Here is a 22,774-nt window from a genome sequence, read left to right as displayed (position 1 = left end):
GACTTCCTTTCTAACGGTCCCAATTTATCCAAATTCTAACTCCCCAAATCAAATTCAACACATTCACTGCCTCAAGATCACTAGGATACAATCAAGTAACAAATCCCATCATAAATTTATGATAATCAACCATAAAAACACTAAGGTCCCATTTTGATGGCCCTAAACAATTACCAAGATCAACCATTTCTTTATCAAATCAGAACCATCCACTTGACTCCTCACCTTAACTTGTTTCTACCCACAAATTTTCAGCTCAAAATTCGCATGTTTGACCCGCCGTCAAGCCTAGATCCTATTTCAGCAAATCTCATTGATTAGAGCATATCATCCATCATCCCAACTTCATTTTACCAATCAAACCTCACTACTTTGTTTAGAAACCAAAAAAACCCAAGCACATCAAATTTTACAATCAAATTCCTCCATTTGATTGTTGAAAAAGTGATATTCCATTTTGGGCCCTCTTGTTGATCTAAATCTATTAATCCACTCCTCTAGTCGAAGATCCATTGCTTCCACCAAATTTAGGACGTCCAAAAGTACAAATTGGGGTTGAAAAAGTGATATCCCATTTTTTTGGCACAATCCCAACCCATACAAAATCTTGGATTGGATCAGGTTGGACTTGAATTGGACCCGCCCAAGTTACCCCTAGGTCTACTCAATAGGAATTTGTCAATTTGTGAAATCAACTACATAGGTCTTCACCAACCAAGCAATAATAATAATAATAATAATAATAATAATAATAATAATAATAATAATAATAATAATAATCATAATCATAACCATAATCATAATCATAATCATAATAATAATAATCATAATCATAATCATAATCATAATCATAATCATAACCATAATGAGAAGAAGAAGAATAAGTGTTGGGCAACTCAATTTGAATTGGATTGTTGAAATGTTTATATTGAAAATTAACAAATATTGGGATGCTCAACAATGTAAATGGTAAATCGAACACAAGTACCACATTAATAAAATACATTCTTTCTAAGTTAGGTTGGTTTGAGGTCAATCCTAATCCAAACTCTCAATCCTAGCTAAACATAACATTGGGTTGAGTTCAAATTGGCCCTGTTTTTTTTTTTTTTCAAATGTTCCCATCTATTTGGGATTATCCAATTTTGTTAAACTTAAACTTATTAATACATATATAATAATATTTATATATACAATTTTGTTAAACCAATTTTTAAGGGTCATTTATTAAGACAACCACTTTAGTTTGCACCATCTTAGTTAATACTATTTTTCTTTAATGGAAAACTAGTGGGTAGCCCGTGCAAGCATGGGCTTTTGATAGAAAGGAATCATATAACAATTTTAAGAGAGTTATCCACTTGTATCGTGCCCAACTATGACACTGCCATGATTGGCAAAACCACAAAAAAAAAAAGTAATAGTGAGAAACAATTCACCTCATTTTGAATTAACTTCAAATCGCTTCAAGGGTTTTTGCCATAGTGGTTTTTTAGTGTTGCTGCTTCTCTCTGGTTTTGGGGCATTGTGGTTTCTCTCTTTACGATTTGTTTTGGGTTTTCTCTAGCTTCAAATCGCCTCAAGGATTTTGCATGGGCTATTTCTGATTTGTGGTGTGCAGAGACTGGTGGTGGTATTTCTTTTCTTAGTTGTATTTGTGATTTTGTAGAGAATATCTTTACCTTTGATCGGAGTTCTTTACAATGGTTGATCATCATTTGTTGGGAATGGAGATGGAAGGCTGGTTTGTGGTTTTTCTTTCAGGTCGGGTTTGATTGGATATCTATTGTACCCAGCCAAGATGGGTGTTTGCACATGCAGTTTGGTGTTTCTGTTTTTTTTTTTTTTTTTTTTTTTTTTCCGATAAGGATTGGAAACTATGAAGGCAAGAAATGAAAAGAGAACAAAATGCCCTATTTCCGCCTCTAGTATGCATGCCAAGGAAAACATGAAGAAGCTACCGAAGTAACAAATGGAAAACCCAACTGAGGGGTGGTTACCCAACTGAGGGGTGATTAACCATTTGTGTCTATCGAATCCAATGAACCACTCCCCTACTTTTGACTGTCTCCTTAACCCCTTTGGCAATGCTGCCTCCACCATCATAAACATAAAATAGTGACGTCAAGGGAAGCCAAAAATGGCAACCCATTAACTCCAAGTATCCAACCATAAAATTAGTTCCTGGAACAAATCATTCATAGAGGCATACTCACTTTCCATTGAGTAATAACAATAGAGTTGCCTTAAATCTATTGAGAACTTTTCCTACCACTCGTTTACTAGAGAAGTGGAAGGCTTAGGTAGAACTATGGTCCTATTAATAGTCGCAACTTGTTATACTAAATTGCTAAAAGGTCTAAGCAAGGATCCCCCATTGCACTCCCTCAAAGTGGCCATCAGTATTCAAGACTTCTTAAAACATCTCATTAACCATCGATAGAGTAGTGAAAGCCATGCCAATGCGAATCTCATAGAGTTGGAGCTATAATGACATTAGTGGAAATCCAAGTTGTCACGAGGATAGTCGACGAGGCATTATGTATTACTTGAAAGAGTCGAGTAAGCCTGTGGAAGAAAGAAATAACACATGAAAGGCAGCAAAGAAGATACATAAATTAGTAAAAAATAAACTTTATATTGCATTGAAAATATAATTATAGATACACAGTTTATGTGTTAGGGGCCCTCAAAAAGAGGATGTTAAGCTTTTCGGGTGCTGATAGAAGAATACATCAAAATGATGAAAAATCATACTGATGATTACAATAATACAATTAACAATCCCCAACATACAAAATACATACATTGCCCCTCTCAAGACACATAAGATGGCACAAAGATGGCATGCTAGTAGTGTGGTCAATGATTTTAATTGTGATAGTCTCCCCCATTCAATTTGATCTCGTCTTCGAAGATTTGACTTTGACTTGATCACTAGTTCTACTAATGAGAGAGGAGGATTCTTCAGTTGCTCCACAAACAAGCACTTTCCCAAGGCTTGGGTTGAGGCATAGGTGGCTGGTTTGAAAGTTCTTAATATGTTGGGGTTCCCTATGGCTATGGTTTGAATTAAATCCTTTGCTAGTAGCTTCAAGGTAGTTCATGTGTGGCCCAAGTTGGTTCGAGGTGCCAGCTAGGGTAGTTTTGGCATCAGTAGGCAAGTTTGGATTTTGAGGGCTTAAGTTCTTGTTTAATGTTCCCCAAGGTTGACTCCTCACAAGTCTACTATAGGTGTTGGGTTGAGGACATGTAGGGGTGTGATCCGTAATTGGAGTGGGTGGTACTCACTCTTCTCAAATAACATGGTAGTAGGTTGGGTTGCTGTTGGAAACAACCTTAGGTTTTCTCTTCTGCTCTTTAGTCGATGATAGGCAAGTCTTCTACTGCTTTTGTGATAGCGGTGGGGATGGCTTCTTATAAATGGCATCTTGATCACTCTTGGATGTTGTTATCACTCCTACAAGAGCGGTCTTCAAAACTATGTCCCAAATTGGCCTTGGACTTGTTGTTGTGGCAATGTAAGTAGGGGTCTTCTCTACTACACACTTGTTATAGTCTTCAAACATGGATTCACCTTCATAGAGTTACAATGCTCATATTTGCTTTCCATTAACCTTAGCGGAGGTCATAATTGGTACCACAAAAGGGGAACACTTGTACAAAATGCCTAGTGAGTGAATGTATGGCATGAGGGCTGCTTTTGTCTGCATTAAGAAATCCATCCCCTAGACAACTTGGAAATCGTCTAAGGTATAACATATAGGTAAATCTTTATTGTCCAAAGCCCAACTTGGAGATTTACCTCAATGGTCATGCCTTCAATAGTTTTAACACCAAAGTTTATGGCCTTGGGACACCCTATTCCATTAGAAATGGGTATATTGAGTTACCTTGCCTCAGTAACCAAAATGAAGTTGTGCAAGGTAACCTATGGTCAAATGCATATTTCAGCCCCCTATGGGCTTTATTGGGTCGTCTAGGTGTGGCCTCTTTCTTTACCATTGCATTAAACAATTGTAGGGCACCCACTCTTGGCATCTATGTAGGTTTCTCCTCATTATTTTCTTCATCATCATTCATCATTAAGCCCAGAAATGAAGGCATTCAATTTCTTTCTTGCAAGGCAATCTATGGTCATATGCATCTCCCTACATCTGAAGCAAGGTTGTGGAGGGGCATTGGGCCTCTTGTTATACTTGTAGTTGTAGGAGCTCGTATTTCCTTGTGGCTTCTTTCTTCTTTGATATTTAGCTAGCTTGTTGTGGTAAGGTTGTTTTCCCCACTCAAGCATGAAGCATGCGAGCTTGAAGGTTTGCTTGCCTCATCACCCAACAATCTCATCTCGGTGAGCTATTTGACGGCAACCATGGTCATAGTGAGATCTTGATGAATACCTCATTGTTTGAAAAGTAAATCTTTTTTAACATGTTAGAGATTTCAAGAGTTCGGATAAAAAACTCCATCACATACTTATGGAGTGAACTGCTGTGTCAAATCCATTTTCATTGGATGGAATTGTTTTTTTTTTTTTTGTCCAATGATTGAACTCAGCTTAGGTGTTGATAACACACATACCCCGTTCAATGTCTAAGGATCACATATGCTACCACAAAACAAACATTAGTTAAATACATGGTTGTAGTACATATTTGGGTCTTTTCATTGTCAAGGTTCACTACAAAAAAGTATCGTTCCATTTGCCACAAGAAATTATCAAGCTCTTTGTCATCATGAATGCCTGAAAATGGAGTAGGTTCACAAATCTTGATGCACGGAAGTGGCAAAGTGGCGGAGGTACCAGTAAGGCTAGCCATTGTTTTCTTCACGAGTGCCATTTCCCCTCTCATGTCATCAAGTTGTGTTTGGATGTTGTAGGTAGTCACTATGGTAGCCTTCATGGCCAACCACTCCTCTTTGATCTCATATAGTTATGCTTGAGTGGTAACAATGATGTTAATTGGATTGGATTTGGTCCAACCTGATCCAATCCAATGTGAGTCCACTTACAAATGGACTAGACCCAATCCAATACAAACCAAATCCAATCCAATCTATTAAAATGTAAATGGATTGGATTTGATCTCATTCAAACTGAATGAAATATCAAAAATTATATAAAAAATAAACACATAAAAAATCACAAAAATATATTAAATTTGAAAATTACAAAAATATACCCTCTCAACATTGAAAAAGTGCTTTTGTAAAAGTACTTTCGTAGAAGTGCTTTTGTAAAAGTTCTTTTGTAGAAGTGCTTTCATAAAAGTGCTTTTATAAAAGTACTTCCATAAAAGTGCTTTTATAAAAGTACTCTCATAAAAGTGCTTTCATGTAAAAGTACTTTTGTAAAAGTGTTTTTATAAAAGAACTTTTGTAAAAGTGTTTTTATAAAAATACTTTTGTAAAAGTGCTTTCGTAAAAGTGCTTTGATAAAACTACTTCTATAAAAGTGCTTTCATAAAAGTACTTTTATAAAAGTGCTTTTGTAAAAGTGATTTTATGCTAACTCCAATTCTAATCAGTTTCAAATTGGACAAGAGTTTGGCCTCATGATTGGATTATTAGAAATTTGATTTAGGTCCGATTCAAACCAATAAGAATATGGACCAATTTATTTTGGATTGGCCCAATCCAATAATTATAACGAACCATCCAAATCTGATTTGATAATGTTTGGATCGGATTGGATCCAATCACCAAAACTGGTCAATTGACACCCCTAAATGGTAGTGGATGTGGGCATGGCTCTACTCCATGTTGCCTACTCAGCTTTCAGTTTATCAACTTGGTCTTGCATGGTAGATTGTGAGAAGCTCCCTTCTTACCAAGAAACAACCCCAAGAACTTCCTTGAAGGTGTCATTCAAGATGTCTTGGACCTTATTTATGACTCCATTAAAGCGGTTTTCCATTTCCACTATCACACTTTCAATGGATTCGATGTTGAGGTGGATTTCTTCTACTCGATCATGAGTTTTACTAATTGTGACCTCACATTGGAGGATGTGAGCATTGAAGGCTACTAGCTTGTCAACTGTTTTGTTGCACCTGCTAGATTTAGATATTCGGCCTTTGGGGCTTTGTCTTTAAGGGTTTCATCGTCAAGTGCCTCATCAATCTCATGGCCATGGAAAAGCTTAAGTTGTATCTCTTTGGCGATATTTCGATTACTCTTCATTATGCTACAAGCATTGTTACTACTTGAGGGTCGGAATGTGTCAATGAGCTCTTGGCTCCGATACCAGCTATAATAGTAGTTGGCTAATGTGCTTTGATACCAACTTATGAAACTAGTTGGCTAATGGGCTTTGATACCAACTATCACAAGACTAGTCATTGATGCCTCATGTGGCACTTGGAAGGGTTGAGTAAGCCTACAAAAGAAAGCAACAACATACGAAAGACAATAAAGAAGGCACACAAATTAGTAAAAAGGCACTTTATGTTGCATTAACAAGGTAAGTATAGGCACACAATTTATATGTCAAGGGGATCTCTTGTTTAACCTTTACACCTTAGTTCCCTTCTAACTACTCACCTCCCCCCTAAAGAGGATGCTAAGATTTTGGGTTTTTAACAAATGGATACATCAAAATGGTGAAAAAATCAAATTATAATTACAATAATACCATTGACAATCCCCAACATACAAAATATATGCATTGCCCCACCCAACACATATAAGACGGCATGCTAGCGGTGTAGCCTATTAATTCAATTGTGACAAAGTAGCAGGTGCATCATTTTTAGTGTTAATGAATTGTTAATTATCATGTGGGTGATAAATGCTTAGACAAATATCAATTCCACAATCCATGTGACATTGATAGTACCATGCAACAACCAAGGGAGTTGATGATGAGAGATTTTCTAAAGCTAGAATCCAATGAACAACATTTAAAAAATGAAGTTGGGAGGCCAAGTTTGGGATTGCTTATTCAATAAGTGCTTGTTTTGGGATTGCTCAAATAAGCACTTATTTTGGGTCGTGCCCACACCAATAAGTGCTTATAGGTGTTTGGAAAATAAGCTTGAATAAGTGCTTAATCGAGTAGCCCAAAATTTAGGCGTATTTAATAAGTGCATATTTGATTTTTGGGTTCCAAAATAGCCCCTAAAGTTTTTTAAAAGTCAAGATTACTCTCTATTCCTAGAAGATAAGGCTTTCTTATATTCGGGGATGTGTCTTCTATTCTCTTCTTCTCACTTCATAAACTCCATAGCAGCGGTGACACCACTCTAGAATCAAACTAAAAGCTCGTGCATTCCTGGTTTGTTTTCTTCGCCCTTCCTCTTTTTTCTTTGTTTTCTCATCTTCAACTTCTCTATATTGACCTTATATGTTTTAACAACTCATTGAGAGTGCTAGTAGTGTAATTAAGTGTGCAATCTTTAATAAGCCTTTCTATGCCAAGAACGTATTAAAGTTAAAATGCTACCAAAGATGAAGTGAAAACTTTGTTAAGTTGGTTATTGCTTATGCTTTAAACATGTCTACCCATCACAACATCTCTCCAAATGAGAAACCTCCAAGTAATTCAAGGATATTGAAGAATTTAAATATTTTTAGAGTTGTTCTAAGGAAACTACTACAACATCTCACTGAGGAGAATACAACATCAAACTATACTCAAATTGTATTTATCATTTAGGATATTGATATAATTAGTTGCATGATGTACTCTCAAGATGCTCAATAAGACTGAACCTAATATAATCATTCTTAGAAACCATCAACTAGAATAGATGTGGTTCTAAGGCTTTCTTGAGCTTAAACAAGAGATTATAAGCAAAAAATACATTATGAAAGCCAATAGAAAGGATCTCAAACCTTTGGATTAGAATTTCCATTGTTTCCAAGTGTTGGGATGTTTGTTAAGCAACATTAGCCTAATCATGAAACATAGTTAGCTACCTCAAATAGCATAGTCGATTAACCGTAATAGCCAAGGCATAAAATGCTAGGACTGTGAATTATAATCGACTACCTCTAAAAGTTTAGTTGACTAATTGAGGCATGAAATACAACTTGCGTGAGAAGACTATTAGATAGTGTATGCCCTTAGCTCCAATCAAATTGATGTACAGATCCATTTATTGTAAATGAGTGAAAGTACATAATTGGTTCATGTTATATTTGGTATGTTTCTATTAATTACCATTAAATTGGACATTTATGAAACTCTTGTTAGTTTAGAATGTTCACAGTCGTTGGATAAACCTGTGGAGGTTTATCCTACCAAGGCTGACACTGATGTGCTGCCAAGTCGGTTGGGGTATCTTGTCTCAGCTGCCTGGGTGGGACTTGAAGCACATATAGTGTGTGTTTACTTGAAACACTAAACCCGGACAATTTTCCAGTTATGCCCTAGACCTTGGAGACTAGTAAGCAAAACTGGAAAATTACACCTAACCCCTAGACTCGATTATGGTGTTGTACTAAGTGTTGGATTGGGTTATCTTTGTAATGCCAATTAGTGAGATCCTTAGTAGGGGTCAAAACTTGAGTATGTTGGGGCAATCTGAGAATTCACTCGAGTGGGTGATCATAGTGACAGGATCAGCCCCTTTATCGAACAAATTGAATGATCAGGGGTTGCACTCTCTCTGATGGAAACCAAAACTGTCGGCAGTCAATTTCAACTGTGTTTGATATTTGTTTTTGTAAAATATATTTATATGAATATATATATATATATATATATATATATATATATATATATATATATATATATATTATATTGTGTTTTATGAAAAGGTTTGCAAAAGGTTTTAATTCTCGAGATCCATCCGAGCAAAGAGTGCAACATTGTACCTTGCAACCGAGGGAGAGGTCCTCTCTTGTCAAACAGTGTTTGATCATTATGGGCTGAGAGGTTAAGTGTAAGATCATTTAGGGATTTTATACCTGATGGGTTAATCTTACTTAAGAACCATAATCCTTGGGCCTTCATAAGGTGGGTGGACTCAAGAATCATTTAGTGTAAATGTTGGGCCCATTAAGAGCCAATATTGATGGACTCAGGGGTTCACTGTGCACAATAGTGAATTCGAACAAACCTTATAACAGAGGCTAGGCTGAACCCATATGGATTTTGTGAGATCAATGTTAGGATCCCATGCCATACAAAGAGAGCCAAGTTAGCCAGCAAATATAAAGGGACGTGAGCTACCTCCTTAATGGGCCTAAAGCGCAAAGATTAATTGGATTGATATGGATATGGGTTTGGATAAGCAGATAAGGATAAGATGATAAGTCTTATCCACTTAAAGAGTCCAGATCCAAATAAAGATTTGGATTAGGAAACTCCTAATCAGATTAGAAGATCAGTTCTTTAAGCTATTTAAGTAGGAGAGGGCGAACTGGTCCAAGTTTACACACTGATCTTAGTTCTCCCTCTCCTTCTACTCTCGCCACCATATACCCTATTCAATCTCCATTCTTGAACTGATAAAGATCAATTCTTGATTCAGATTTTGCAAGAATAATCAGATCTGAATTCGTGCTCACCTCCCTTGCCTGATCCAAGTCGTTGTATTGTAGTTCCTGTTGAAGGACTACATTGTTGAACCTGCTTCATCTCAAGCTACGCCATTTTTAGTGGAAGCGGGTTTTGGTACTCTCTTTTTGGAAGCTACACATGTGGATTTCGTACCAGGTATTGCTCTCACTTTCTTTTGGTTTCAGATCTGATCCTGTTTGGATCAAGAACAATCTTTAAAAAATGCAATTTTTCTAAAACTGAGAATACGATTCCCGAAAGGGAAAAATGACATTTTTGAAATTTTACCCAGCCACCTTGCATGGTTCGGCCATCTATATGATGGATCTCCCTTCCATTCAAAGACTAGTTAACTACTTAGAAAAGCAAAGTCAACTAACCTAGACAAATTGAGTTCAAGTGATACTAGTTGATTGATATGGAGGAACCAGTTAATCAAGAAAGAAAAAAGATTCCTCCCTTATTCAAGTAGCCGACTGACAAAATTGGCAATCGACTACTTTGAAGTTGAAGGCTCTAATGACTAATACCTTATGTGGAAACTCTTTTAATATGATGGGGAAATTTTAATCATTTCTAAAGAAGGAAAATCCCTTCAATGGCTAAAAAATGATCAATTGATCTCAAATCCTCTATAAATGGAGGAGTTCCACTTGGTTCAAAATAAGAAGCAATAAGTTGAATCAAGGCTTGTGAAAAACATGAATTTTCTTTGTGCATAATATATCTAGTTGTTTTTTTAGAGAGCAAACTAGCTATATTTATTTTTGTAGAAGAGATCCTTAAACTTCAATAGTGTTAAATGTAAGCAAAGCTAAGAAATTTTGAGCTTATACAGTCTCACCCTTCTATTGGGAGTCTCTTCACTAAGGTGAGCATATGAGAAACTCTAAAAATTAAGTTAGTTTGAGCTTGTATTGACATATTTAGCTACCGAGAGGCTGCTCTTGCTTGTAAATCTACTCCTGAGCTAAAGAAAGAGACGTCCTTGAGTAGGTGGGTGTTCAATCATCAAGGTCTTGTTGGCACTTCTATTAAGCTTAACTATAAGGTTTTGTAGGCACTTGTAAAGTCCCAATTGGTTTTAGGTATTGCAGGTACCCATGAAGTCTTGTTGGTTGTAAAGGCTTGGCTAGCGTCCGGAAAATCCAGCCTATTAGCGAAAATCCTTAGTGGTGATCTGAGGTAGAAGGCGTAGGTAGGGTTAGATAAGCTTCTATAAAAATCTTGTGTCTTTTGTCTGTTTATTTATTTCCTCTCAAGTTGTGCAATTTTCTTTATTTGCTAAGTTTATCTCATAACTATACCAACTTGAGCTCTTAAGATCTTGCAAACATTTGTTTTGTTTTTTCTTCATTTGAACATACAAGATACGAGACAATTTAGTTCCTCCTTAATCAGGAGGAAATCGTCGCCACTCACTGGTTTCGTTCGAACAAGGGAGAGAAGAGGAATTGTCGAAGGAAGGAAAACAATGAAGAGTGTCTCCTCCTGAATTAGGAAGTCAACTCTCTATTTATGTTAGGGCTAATGGCAATTTCATAATTTTAGGGACTCTAAATGGTATCTTTAAAATTTTAGAAAAGCCTAGTCAAACCGGGTCAAAGGTGATCAAACCGGGGTTCTAGATGGAGAGATGAAATTTGGGGTCAAAAATGGAGGGTTGAAATGGGTCTGACCACAGAGGGGGGGTTTGCAAGTGTGGACCAGTAGGATTGATTGAAATGGAATCTTTTTCATATGAAAGGGTAAATGTGGATATTTTTTGTTAAAATTTGGAAAGGTGGGGTTTTCGGGGTTTCTGGGTTAGTTAGTGTGGTTAGATTGGCCCAAATGGGCTCGGATCAAGTAGATCTAAAAAAGGCTTGGTACGGTTAATCTAGAACCTCAGAATGAAATCTATATTCGATGAAGGGGTAAACAAAGGTAGTTTCGAGTGAAATTTCACAAGGTAGAGTTTTGGTAGTCTGATGTGATTAGTAAGGTTAAATTAGGTCAACTAGGCTCGAATCGGGCGGATTTGAATTCGTTCAATTTAGAGCCTTATAATAGAATCTTGGTGCGATGGAGAGATAAGCAAAGGTGTTTTGGGGTGAAATTTTACAGGTGGGAATTTGGAGGTGTTTGGGATCTGATGATGAGGTTTGATCAATCTTAGAGGGTCAAGATCGTAGGAATTTGGGTCAATGGGATGTTTCAGAGTGGAATCTTGGTTTGATGAAGGGATCTAGGACTGAAACTTCATGGGCATGTGTTTTAGTGTGTCCAAAGTCTAAAGGTGTGGTCTGATCAGTTCGGGTGTGTCAAGATCAAGGTAATCTGGGTTTGGAGTGTTTAGGCTAATGAGGGAGATCGAAATGGAATCTTTTCTTGATGTGGGGGTAAACAGGGGAATCTTGAGTTGAAATTTTACGGGTACGTGTTTTGAGAGATACTGGGTCTGATTGTTGTGTCAGATCTAGTGGTTAAGGTGTAAGTAGGGGTTGATTGGGACCATTGGATTGGTATCGGATAGGTTTAACAGTGGATCGGAAGGCTATCAGGGTGAATTTTGGGTTTTTGGGTGTTTTAGAGAGGTCAAAAGGGTCTAATCGGGTGTTTGGGGTGAATTAGAGGTTCAGGCGGTGAACCGAGCAAAAATCGGGTGTTGACAGCTTCCCATCTTTGTTGTGAGGTAGGAAACTACGAAACAACGAAGACCAAAAGAAGCACACTGAGATTTTTGCGAAGGGCAGCTTGGAAAATGGGCAAAACAAGGAAGGAAGAATGAGACAAAAAGGAATTCCCATGCAGTATCGTTTCATCAAGTTCAGGACATTTTATTCTTAGCAAAGTGACACTTCCTAGGTATTAAGAACCTTTGGAATCAAGGTACATTTGCTTAAAGAAAAGCATTAAAAACAAGTAGAAAATAGTGATATAAGAAACTCAATGTATGAAATCTATTTAATTTTGGTAGTAGCTAACTTTCCAACAAGTGATGGATGATCTTGTGGAGTGAGGTTAATTATTTGCCGTGAGGTAAGAAACATAAAATTAAAAACCATAATGTGCCATGTAGCGATGAAAACAATGATAAAGCCTTGATCAAAATTGTGGTATGCTAGTGTAGTAGAAAAAATTTGTGCTATAAAGTGAAGAAATCGGTGATTTATGATGTGCCAAGGTGTTGATAAGATAATTGTGCTATGCAACGGAACTTGTGTGCTATGAAGTAAGAAAATCGGTGATTTATGATGTGCTAGAGGGCGGAAAATCTGATTTACGATGTCCTAGAAGCAAAACTTATGTGCTATGTAGTGAAAAAATTCTAATTCATGATGTGCTAGATGCGAAAAACTCATATGCTATGTAGCGGAAAATTCTCATACGTAATGTGCCAAAGGTGGAAAACTCGTGTTATGCAGCGGAAAATCTGATTTATAATGTGCTAAATGGCAAAAAAACTAAAGTGGAAATGTACCAAAAGACAAAAATTCATGTGCTGTTTAGCAAAAAACTTGATTTATGATGTGCCAAAGTGGCAGAAAATACATGTGCGATAAAGCGAAAAATTAATGGTTTATGATGTGCCAAAGTGGCAAAAATGCTCATATGCTATAAAGCAGTAAAGCATATGCCATAGTGCAGAGAAACATGTGCTATAAAACGGAAAATATGATTTAGGATGTGCCAGATGGCGGAAAATCTATGTGCTATAAAGCGGAAAATCAGTAATTTATAATGTGCCAAAGTGGCAGAAAAACTTATGTGCTATGTAGCAGAAAATCTATGTGCTATGCAATGGAAATCATTATGTGCCAGAGGGGTGGATACCCTATGTGCTATGTAATAAGAAACTTGGATTTCTAATGTGTCAAATGGTGGAATGTTCATGTGTTGTTCTACAAAAAAACTCATGTGCTATGAAGCAAAGAAACATGTGCTAAAAAGTAAAAACACCTTATATGTGATGTGCCAAAGGTGAAAAACTCATGTGCTATAAAGTGGAGAAACTTGTGGTAAAAAACGGAAGAACATGTGTTAAAAAGCAGAAATTTCTTATTTATTTTGTGCTAGAGGCAGAATACTCATGTGCAATAGCGGAAAGCTTATGTGCTATAAAGCGAAGAAACATGTGCTAAAAAGTGAAAAATTCTGATTTGTAATGTACAAAAGGGCGGAATGTTCATGTGCTATGCAGTAGAAAATCTGATTTATTCTATGTTGGAGGCGGAAAACTCATGTGCAATAGTGAAAATTCTTGATTTGAAATGCGCCAAAAGGCAAAAAGTCTGTGTGTTATGTGCTATGCAGCGGAAAAACCTCATTTGTTATGTGCTAAAGGCGGAAAACTCATGTGCTATGCAACGGAAAAACTCTTGTACAATGGCAGAAAATTTATTGTTCAATTGTGTAAAAGTGTGCAATGGTGGAAAAACTCCTATGCAATGGCGGAAAATTTATTGTGCTATGGCAGAAAAATTCATGTGCAAAATGATGAAAATGATGACAAGACTAAAAATTCAAAAATGCCAATAACATACCAGATGCAAAGTGCAATAAAAATTCAAGAAGTGTCATCTCAACAGATTCGATTTAGCTTAATTGTCATTTCTTACTTGATCATTCTCCTTGTTGGGAATCATTTCTCTTTACATTTTTACCACACTTTGCATTTTTCTTTTTCTTACTTATGTTTTATTTTATTTTATTATTTTTATTTTTCTGATTTTGTTTTGTGCACAATGAACAACTGAGTTCCTTTTTAAAAGACTTTCGCAATGATGTGGCCTAAGCTTCTTTGAAACATATCTGTGCTCAATTTGGGTGTCAAAAGCCATTGATGCCCTCATTTTATCTCTCTTCTTTTCTTTTTCTTCTTTCTTTTTTTTTTTTTTTACTTTTCCTTTGTAACTTCCAAAGTAGAAAGATAATGCATCTCAAACATAAAGGAGAAGGGAATTTTTATCTTCTTTTTTACTGTACACTTTTTTTGGGAGTTATGAAACTGAAACAGGAGATGACAGAACAACTATGTCCAAAGGGACCCATGTCATGACCTAGCAAGAGATTAAAATTTTTGCCCCTCTTCAAAAGAACTGATCGAAACCTTAATAATTATAAAGTCATGTGCATAAAAAATGCAAAGGAGACAATCATGTATTCGCTTTGAAAAACACCCAAGTTTTATGGGAAACTGCCCCAGTTCTTGATTAACAGGAAGATTTGTGATGAGAAATGATGGATTGAAGAATGTTCAAAACAAAGTCCTTTATCGCTAGCCAACTAGGTCTATCCTGTGTTAAATTACCAATTTTTAAAAGATCAAGGAGGACTTAGTGAATGGGACAAAACGTGGTCTAGGACAAGGGATCTGAAATGAAGGGTGAAAGGCTCAAAAACTTATTTACAATGGAAAACCACATGCTTGACCCTTATGCAGGGCTGCTATTTCTCTTCACCCTCATTTTTGTTCATCTTTTCTTCTTACTTTTTCTCCTTTTTTCCTTTTTTTCCTTTTTTTTTTACATACTCTTCACATCATCAACTATGAATCATGTTACTTCATCGATCATGGTCGACTTCAAATGTCAAAGAATTGACAGACAAATACTCAAGCCAACTGATTCTAAAATGATTGAAACATATACCCCTTCATCATTCCTTTTCACTTTCATTTGCCTTAGATTCCCTACTTTGAATTTCTTTGTCTTTTATTTCCTCAAAGCTTTCCAATTTTTCAAACTTCCTTGATCAATCCTCCACTCTAAGTTAAACCGATTTCTTCTTCATTGCTCATTCCTCTTTCTTCTCTTTTTTTTCCTTTTTTATTTCTTTTCTCTCTCTTTTTTTTTGGCTCTGCAAAGGTGCATCGGAAATTTAACAAGTTCACCAAGGAAAAGGCATTTATGCATTGGATCAATCGAGCTGACTAACGGATTTTAAGAAAGAATATGGTCATATGAGAATAAAAAAATGGCCAAAGGCGGCCTCCAGTCCTTTCTTTTATCAATTGGTGAAGCGCTAGGTCATAATGATATCCTTACTTTGTGTTGGCTTTGGAGAAATTGGTAGAGGATACAATTTTAAATTGTCAAAAATGCCCCAGTTTAAGATATTTGGGCGCTCATGGAAAAAGATTGGGATATAAGCTTAGGGTTATTTGGAATGTTCAATGAGGTGGGTAGGGGTAGGATCAGTACTTTTATTCATTGGAGATTCATTGTAAATCCTCGATTTTTTTAGGCTTTAATTAGGCAACTTTCTTAGAAAGGGGAATTTCCATATTTTCCTAAAGGTAATAGGACCCAATGGGGTTTATTGTTTCATCATGAATAAGTGATTCAGGAAAAAGCAAATGATAGAAAATGATTGGGGAAAACTGGTAATTTATTGAAGGAAGAGGTCGGACCCATGAGATGGGCTGCCCTACGAAAAGATGCTCTTGATAAATGTGGAAGTAAGGTAGAGAGCATTGTCTCCCTACTCAAAAGTTACATCCAAATTGACAAAAGTGCCCCAGTATCAAAGACAACATTTGAAATAGCAAAGCAAATAGAAAAATTATTCTCAGCTCTTAGAAAAACATTCGAATCGATCACAGAAATGTCTTTCTTAGGTAAGCTCTCCATTGCACAATCTACAGTCTGCCCAAAGGTCAAGTCCTCGATTATCGATGATGGCTCAAAATTAGAATTAGTGACTTTGCTCAATTGAGGCTGCAACGACATCAAAATTTTCTCCTTATAGTGACTACTTCCTCTGAAAGTTGGTAGAGAATTTATAGCATGCTTGGGTCGAAGCCAAGAGGTCCTACTAGATGATGACTTGACTCTAAAAGAATGGGCCATTGGTAAGGGATTCTAACGGGAGTGATAAGAATGCTAGGATCTGAAAAAGCCTTTCCTTCACCCAAGAAATTGACAAAAGTGTCAAATTTTTTCCCTGAATCGAGTAGTAGGTTCTGGAGAACTTCTGTAAAATGTTGCATTTGCACGAGGTCCTGGTAAGTGAGAATGTTTCCATCAATCAAATCTTGAATTGCAAACTTCAACCGCCAACAATGATCGGTGATGTAACCAGGTCCTTGATGATAATCACAATGAGCATTCTCGTCATAATTTCTAGGTTTGGGCTCTCGTGGAGGCCTCCATGTAAGCAACCGCAAAAATCCACCTTGCACTAAAGCAGGGAGCAGTTGAGAATGAGCACATGGCAAAGGGGAAAGTTTTCTTCTTTCTTTTTGAGGAGATTGATGAGTAATTGGGGTTATAGGAGGCAGATAATATGTTTGTGCTTGTGCAAGTGAGGGATAATATGTCTGCTCAAGTACAATCCAACTGGTCTGAAAAGATCTGAAATAAGTTGCAACTTTGAAACTCTTGGGATAATGGGCTTGAGGTACCTGAGACTCAAAAGCAGAAATAGCTTGAACTTTATTCCCTTCATTATATTTTAGAGAGGACTTCCCAACTGATGGCAAATTTTTGGGGATCATCACCGGGTTGATTCGACCCTGCCTAAGAGCCTCTTCAATTTTGACAGCTCCCTTCACATCACTAAAATCCTCCAAAGGTTATGCAATCAACAATGTATGATATGGATCCTCCAATGTCTTGATAAATAATCATATCATCTCTTCCTTCAGCATTGTGTGTCGTAATTTAGCTGCCATTTCACACCATCAATATGCATAATCCAAGAAACTTTCTCCTGACTTCTAAGACATAAACTCAAGTTCAGCTCGATCAGGTGCTAACTCCATGTAGTAAGGAAACTGGTCCAAGAATGCTTCTGAAACACCTTTCCAAGTCCTCTTCTTTTCATCTACCAAATTTGCAAACCAAGTTCTAGCACTCCCTGTAAGGCTCTTCTAAAACATCTGAATGAATAACTTCTCGTTTGAGCCATATTGAAACATGTCATCGCAAAAGATCTTCAGATGGGTTTGTGGGCATCCCTTTAGGCAGTGTTTGGTTTGAAGGAAAAGGTAGGGAAATTGCCTTTCCCTTCCTTTCCTTACCTTTTCCTTCAAACCAAACATAGCCTTAGCCTCTTTTGCTCATCTTTCATCTGCTCTATTTCAATCTTGAGGGAATCTTGGAATGGTAATTGGTTGGCAATAATATTCAAATTCTTTTCCCCTAAGAATGCAGCAATGGGTGGAAGCATGGTTGAATTCTCAAAGTTGTGGGTGGGAAATGTCCTTGACTGATGAGTTGGTTCTAGGATGAAGACGATGCAAAGGCATGGGAGATGACCAATATGTTGCTTTTGGCATGGGACCATGGTTCTAGGATGAAGATGATGCAAAGGCATAGGATGTGGGAGGGAGAGATGGTTGTGTTTCCATTGCGGGAGTAGATTGAGCAGTTTAAGATTTATCGGCTTCCAATTTGGTCAACTTGATAGACATCTCATTCAATGTTTCTTGGAGATGGAGGTAGTCACCTTAACAGACATGAGTCGGCACAGTTGTCTCTATTTTTTGTGGGACTGCCACTTGAGGGATGCAATCAGTCTTAGGAGGAACTTCAGACATGGTAAAGATTTTGGGTTGAACCGCACTGCTTTTTGAATTTGGGATCTTCGAGAATAACCTCTTCTAAAAAAAGACATCAATTAGATCATAGTGCACCATTATCTCATATTTTGCTTACTCACCTTTGTATATATCTTCTTCTTTTCCTTTTTTTTTCTTCTTTTTTTCTGTGATTGTCTCGTCATTTGTATCATTTTTTGTTTTTTTTTGTTTGGTAATACATTTATTACATTTCCCAAAACTTTGGTTAATTAAAACAAATTCAAAGAAATTTGGATCATCCTCATCCTCTTTTTTTCTTTTTTGGATTTTACATTTTTTCCTTTTTTGCATTTTTTTATTTTGGAGTTTTCGTTTTTTTTTGGTATTTTGTGTTTTGGATTTTTTTTTTACTTTTAATATGTTCTCATTTTTTTTATTATTTTGAACTTTTATCTTATTTTTATTTTATTTAGTTTTTTGAATTTTGATACTATTATAACTTTTTTATTTTTTTCTTTCTTTTATTTTTAATTTCATGTTATTGCTTTGCACAAATCCCACATTTTACCATCTATTTATCTATTATTATTTTTTTGTGGCTCCTTTATAGATCCAAGGTGATTTTTTTGTATTTTTTTAATTTCTAGTTTTGAATTTTTATTTTTTTTGTTTTTGAAAATCTTTGTTTTTGTTTTTTATTTTTTTTCTTCTCTTTAGATCTTTAATTCTTGTTTTTTTATTTTTTTTTATTTTTTTTATATATTTGTGCTATAATTAACTTTCTTAATTGTCCTAAAGAAATATTCAGGATTTCACTTATTTAAATGGTCTTGCTTTTTTTTGTTTTTTTCCTTATTTCTTTTTCTTCCTTCATTTTTACATTTTTTCTTTTTTTTTTGTTCCTTATTCCTTTTTTGTATTTCTATTTTTACTAATTTTTTAAATTTTTATTTGATTTTTTTTGTTTTTCCATTTATTTTTAATATTTTATTTCTTTTTTTGACACATCACTTTAATTTTGTATTATTCAGAAATTTATTTTTCTATGTTTTTTTTTTCTTTACATTTTTTCTGTTTCTTTTTCATTTTTTTTTTAAGATTTCACCTTTAATTTTTCTATTTTTTATTTTTTGGATTTATTATTATCTTTTTATGTTTTTCAATTTTTTAATAGGAAGATTTTTTTATTTAATTTTTTCTCTTTTACCCCTCTTTTATTTTGATTGTATTTTTATTTTTTTCTGAATTTTTGAATTCGTTATTTCATTATTATCTTGATTTTTCATATATTCATATGTTCAAAAAGTTTTCATTTTTAATTATTTATTTTTTTAATAGTTTATTTTGGATTTCAAGAAGTTTGTTATTTTACTCCTTTTTTTATTTTTTTTTATATTATCTCTTTTTCTTTTTTTTTTTCTTTTTCCTCCTAAAAAAATCTTGCCCTTTAATTTTTCTCTCTTTCAATTTTTTTATTTGATTTATTGTTATATATTTCTTTACTCTTTTATTATTTGATTTTTTAATGGGAATCTTGTTTATTTTAATAATTTTCTTTTTATTTTACCTCTTTTTCTTTTTTTCTATTTCAATTTTTTTGAAGATTTTGGATTTTTTTAATTTGTTTGCTTGTTTTTTTTTCTTTTATGTGTGCTTGGGCTTAACTAAACCTTACTCCCCCTTTTTTATTTCAATCAATTTTTCTTTTACTTTTTTTTTGCTTTACCCTTTTTTTATCCTCTCTTCTCTTTTTTTTTCTTTTTCTACTTTTCTTTATTTTCTTCTTTTTCTTTAAACTTGCCCTTTATGCTTATTTTTTATATTTTTTTTCTCTGTTGTTTTTTTATTTATGGTTTTATATTGTTTTTTGACTTTTATTTATTATTATATTTTTTGGATATTTTGATTGTTTTACATAATTTATGTTTAATTTTTTCTTTCTTTTTTCTTTTTCTTTTCTCTTTTTTATTTTTTTAATTTTCTTATAGGTATACTTGTATCTAACCTTTCTACTCTTTTTGAATTTTTTCTTATATAATTTTTTTAACTTTTGATTTTATTATTTATTTTTTCAGTTTTTTATCTGCATATATTTTATCCTATTATTCTATTCCTATTTTACTTTTATTGGACTCTTGACATTTTATCTATTTTTTGTTTTCTGTTTATATATTTTTTTTTATTTTGATGTGGACCCCACAAGGGGTATGCAAGCAAACAAACTAGGTGACTAACATCCTAAATGACTAGGTTGACACATGGAGTATGGTGCATGAGGGAAGGGTTGACACCTAGACTCAAGGCTCCAACAAAGTTGTCGGTCTTCAAATCTCCACCCATTGGACAAATGGGCTTCTTTGGTTAGTAACCGGTTTGGGCATTCGGTGCGACTATTGGGACCAAGGCCCCAATGACCTACCAAGTAGGACCCATCTGAATAGGACATGGGATGCTAAAACTAATGCAAAATGGTGTGTGCAGAGTGTAAATAAGCATATAAGCAATAATAGACATAAAGCAGTAAACAAATATTTAATAATATCAGAAAAATGAACAGTTATTACTAAAATAAAAAGAGATGGCACATAAGCACACATGTATACAAGAAAAGGCAATCAAGCCAAATGGGCCCCATGTGGGCCCCACCTATGGTCCAAGAAGTCCCCAACGGAGTCGTCAATATGTGATGACCGAAAATGGCTCACTTACCATTTGGGCTGAAAATGGAATCGCCACCCATCAAATTAAGGAAATGGAGGTGAGGGGACCTCCAAGAATGGCATCAAAATCATTTTGGTTCAGTAGCGACTCCAATAGCCTGAGGCACTGACTAACCAACCTGGATAAGACTTGGATGGGAGTGGAAAGGGAGTAGACACCCCTCTCCCAAGTCCAATAGGTAGGGCCCATATGGTGATCTTAAACAGGTACAATTAATTATTTACTAAAACTAACACCAACAAAGCATACTATAAAAACGTACCATAACAGAAGTAGAAAGCGTTTTCAAATGAAAAAACAAAATCATCAGCCCTAACTCCTAAGTGTCTAAATTAATAACATGCATTCTTCGTAATAAATATTCAAAATATCCATAGAGAATCAAGAAATAAGTGAGCTAATTACAGGAACAGAAAAAACGGGAGAACACACCCTCTAATCCTAAGGAAAACGCAAATATTATGAAGGAAGGAAATAAAGAAAAAACATTGCAAATCCGGGATGATACCTAGAGGTACTAGAGCTGGAACAACCCATTCCCCCACTACGGACCAAGTCAATTATTCAAGTTCGTACATACAGAATGGGGGAGAGCGTTACCTGAGAGGAATATTGCCTGAGAATGATCTCGGCACAGAGTAATCAGACGGTCTTCGCAATCTGAAGAGCTTCGGTTCTATTCGAGATTTCGGCCGGTGACAGGAACTCCGATGATGACTAGGGAGACCATGCTCTGATAATACTTATCTGGAATACAGATTGAATGGGATTTTAGTCCCCTAGCCACCGATGGAGTACAAACGATGACTGCTACGGCCAGATCTGTTCCGCCAGGCGAATGAGAACCAGGGAGGAATCCAACGCTGCAACTCCCGAGTCAGATTGGGATTTCGGCCTGGCAATGATCGATGAATAGGGGGGAGCCAACCTGCTACGGTTTTGGATTGTTCGTCCTTCAATAGTGATGTCCTAGGCTGAAGTTTAGCCTGAGATTTTGGATGCTGCAAGGGATTGAACAAACGATCCAGAATGATAGTAAAGGCGATGAAGTGAGGGGAGAGAAAGAGAACGATGGACTGAAACGATGGTCTATCAGATTTGACTGGAGATACAGGGGATCTCTGCCGTTGGAAAACAAGCGAAACAGAATACGGTGGGAAGAAGAAGAGGAAAGGGAGAGGGATTTCGAAAAGTGTAAGAAGAAGAAGGAAGGGAAGGAGAGAGAGAGAGAGAAAGAGTGATGGAGATGACGGAACAGAAGGAAAGAGAAAAATGGCATGAAGGAGAAGAAGAAGAAGAGGGAAGAAAGAAGAAGGAAGAGAGAGAGAGAGGGAGAGAGAGAAAGGCAGGAGGTTTGGTAGGAGATCGCCGCTTGCTGGTTTCGTTCGAACAGGGGAGAGAAGAGGAATCGTCGATGGGAGGAAGAGAGTGAATAGTGTCTCCTCCTTAATTAGGAAGTTAAGTCTATTTATGTTAGGGATAATGGCATTTTCGTAATTTTAGGGACTCCGAATGGCATTTTTGTAATTTTGGAAAAGCTTGGTCAAACCGGGTCAAAGAGTGGTCAAACTGGGGCTCTGTATAGAGGGATGAAATTTTGGGTAAAAAATGGAGGGTTGAGATGGGTTTGAACACAGAGGGGGTTTGCTAGTGTGGACCAATCGGATTAATCGAAATGGAATCTTTTCATATGAAAGGATAAATGCAGGTATTTTTGGTTAAAATTTGGCAAGGTGGGGTTTTGGGGGATTCTGGGTTGGTTAATGGAGTTAGATTGGCCCAACTGGGCCCGGATCAGGCAGATCTGAAAAAGGCTTGGTTCAGCTAATCTGGAGCCTCGGAATGAAATCTATGCTCGATGAAGGGGTAAACGAAAGTAGTTTCGAGTGAAATTTTACAGGGTAGGGTTTTTGGGCAGTCTGATGTGATTGGTAAGGTTAAATTGGGTCAACTTAGAATGAATCAGGCGGATTTAGAATCTGGTAAATCTGATGCCTTAAAATAGAATCTTTGTGCGATGGAGGGAAGTGGGTATTTGGAGG

The 22,774-nt window shown here is 35.9% G+C and overlaps 1 long non-coding RNA gene across 2 annotated transcripts; it reads right to left on the bottom strand.

Annotated features, from left to right (window-relative positions):
* Positions 1-5,498: 5,498 nt before the first annotated feature.
* LOC148874732 (uncharacterized) lies at positions 5,499-22,175 on the bottom strand. Of its 2 annotated transcripts, none has more exons than XR_016104787.1 (2): positions 21,333-22,175; positions 5,499-6,376 (listed from the first exon to the last, which is right to left on the bottom strand). It is a non-coding gene; the product is annotated as an uncharacterized LOC148874732 (long non-coding RNA). The 2 variants fall into 2 exon arrangements; XR_016104786.1 differs by lacking the exon at positions 5,499-6,376 and adding an exon at positions 7,537-7,892.
* Between the last annotated feature and the right edge of the window lie 599 nt (positions 22,176-22,774).

This window comes from Nelumbo lutea, chromosome 1 (assembly GCF_056320005.1).
Source record: "Nelumbo lutea isolate HS-2025 chromosome 1, American lotus-T2T, whole genome shotgun sequence".
Classification (NCBI taxonomy): Eukaryota; Viridiplantae; Streptophyta; class Magnoliopsida; order Proteales; family Nelumbonaceae; genus Nelumbo; species Nelumbo lutea.
Note: the sequence above shows the minus strand (reverse complement) of the source record. Positions and strands in the feature narration are given on the sequence as shown.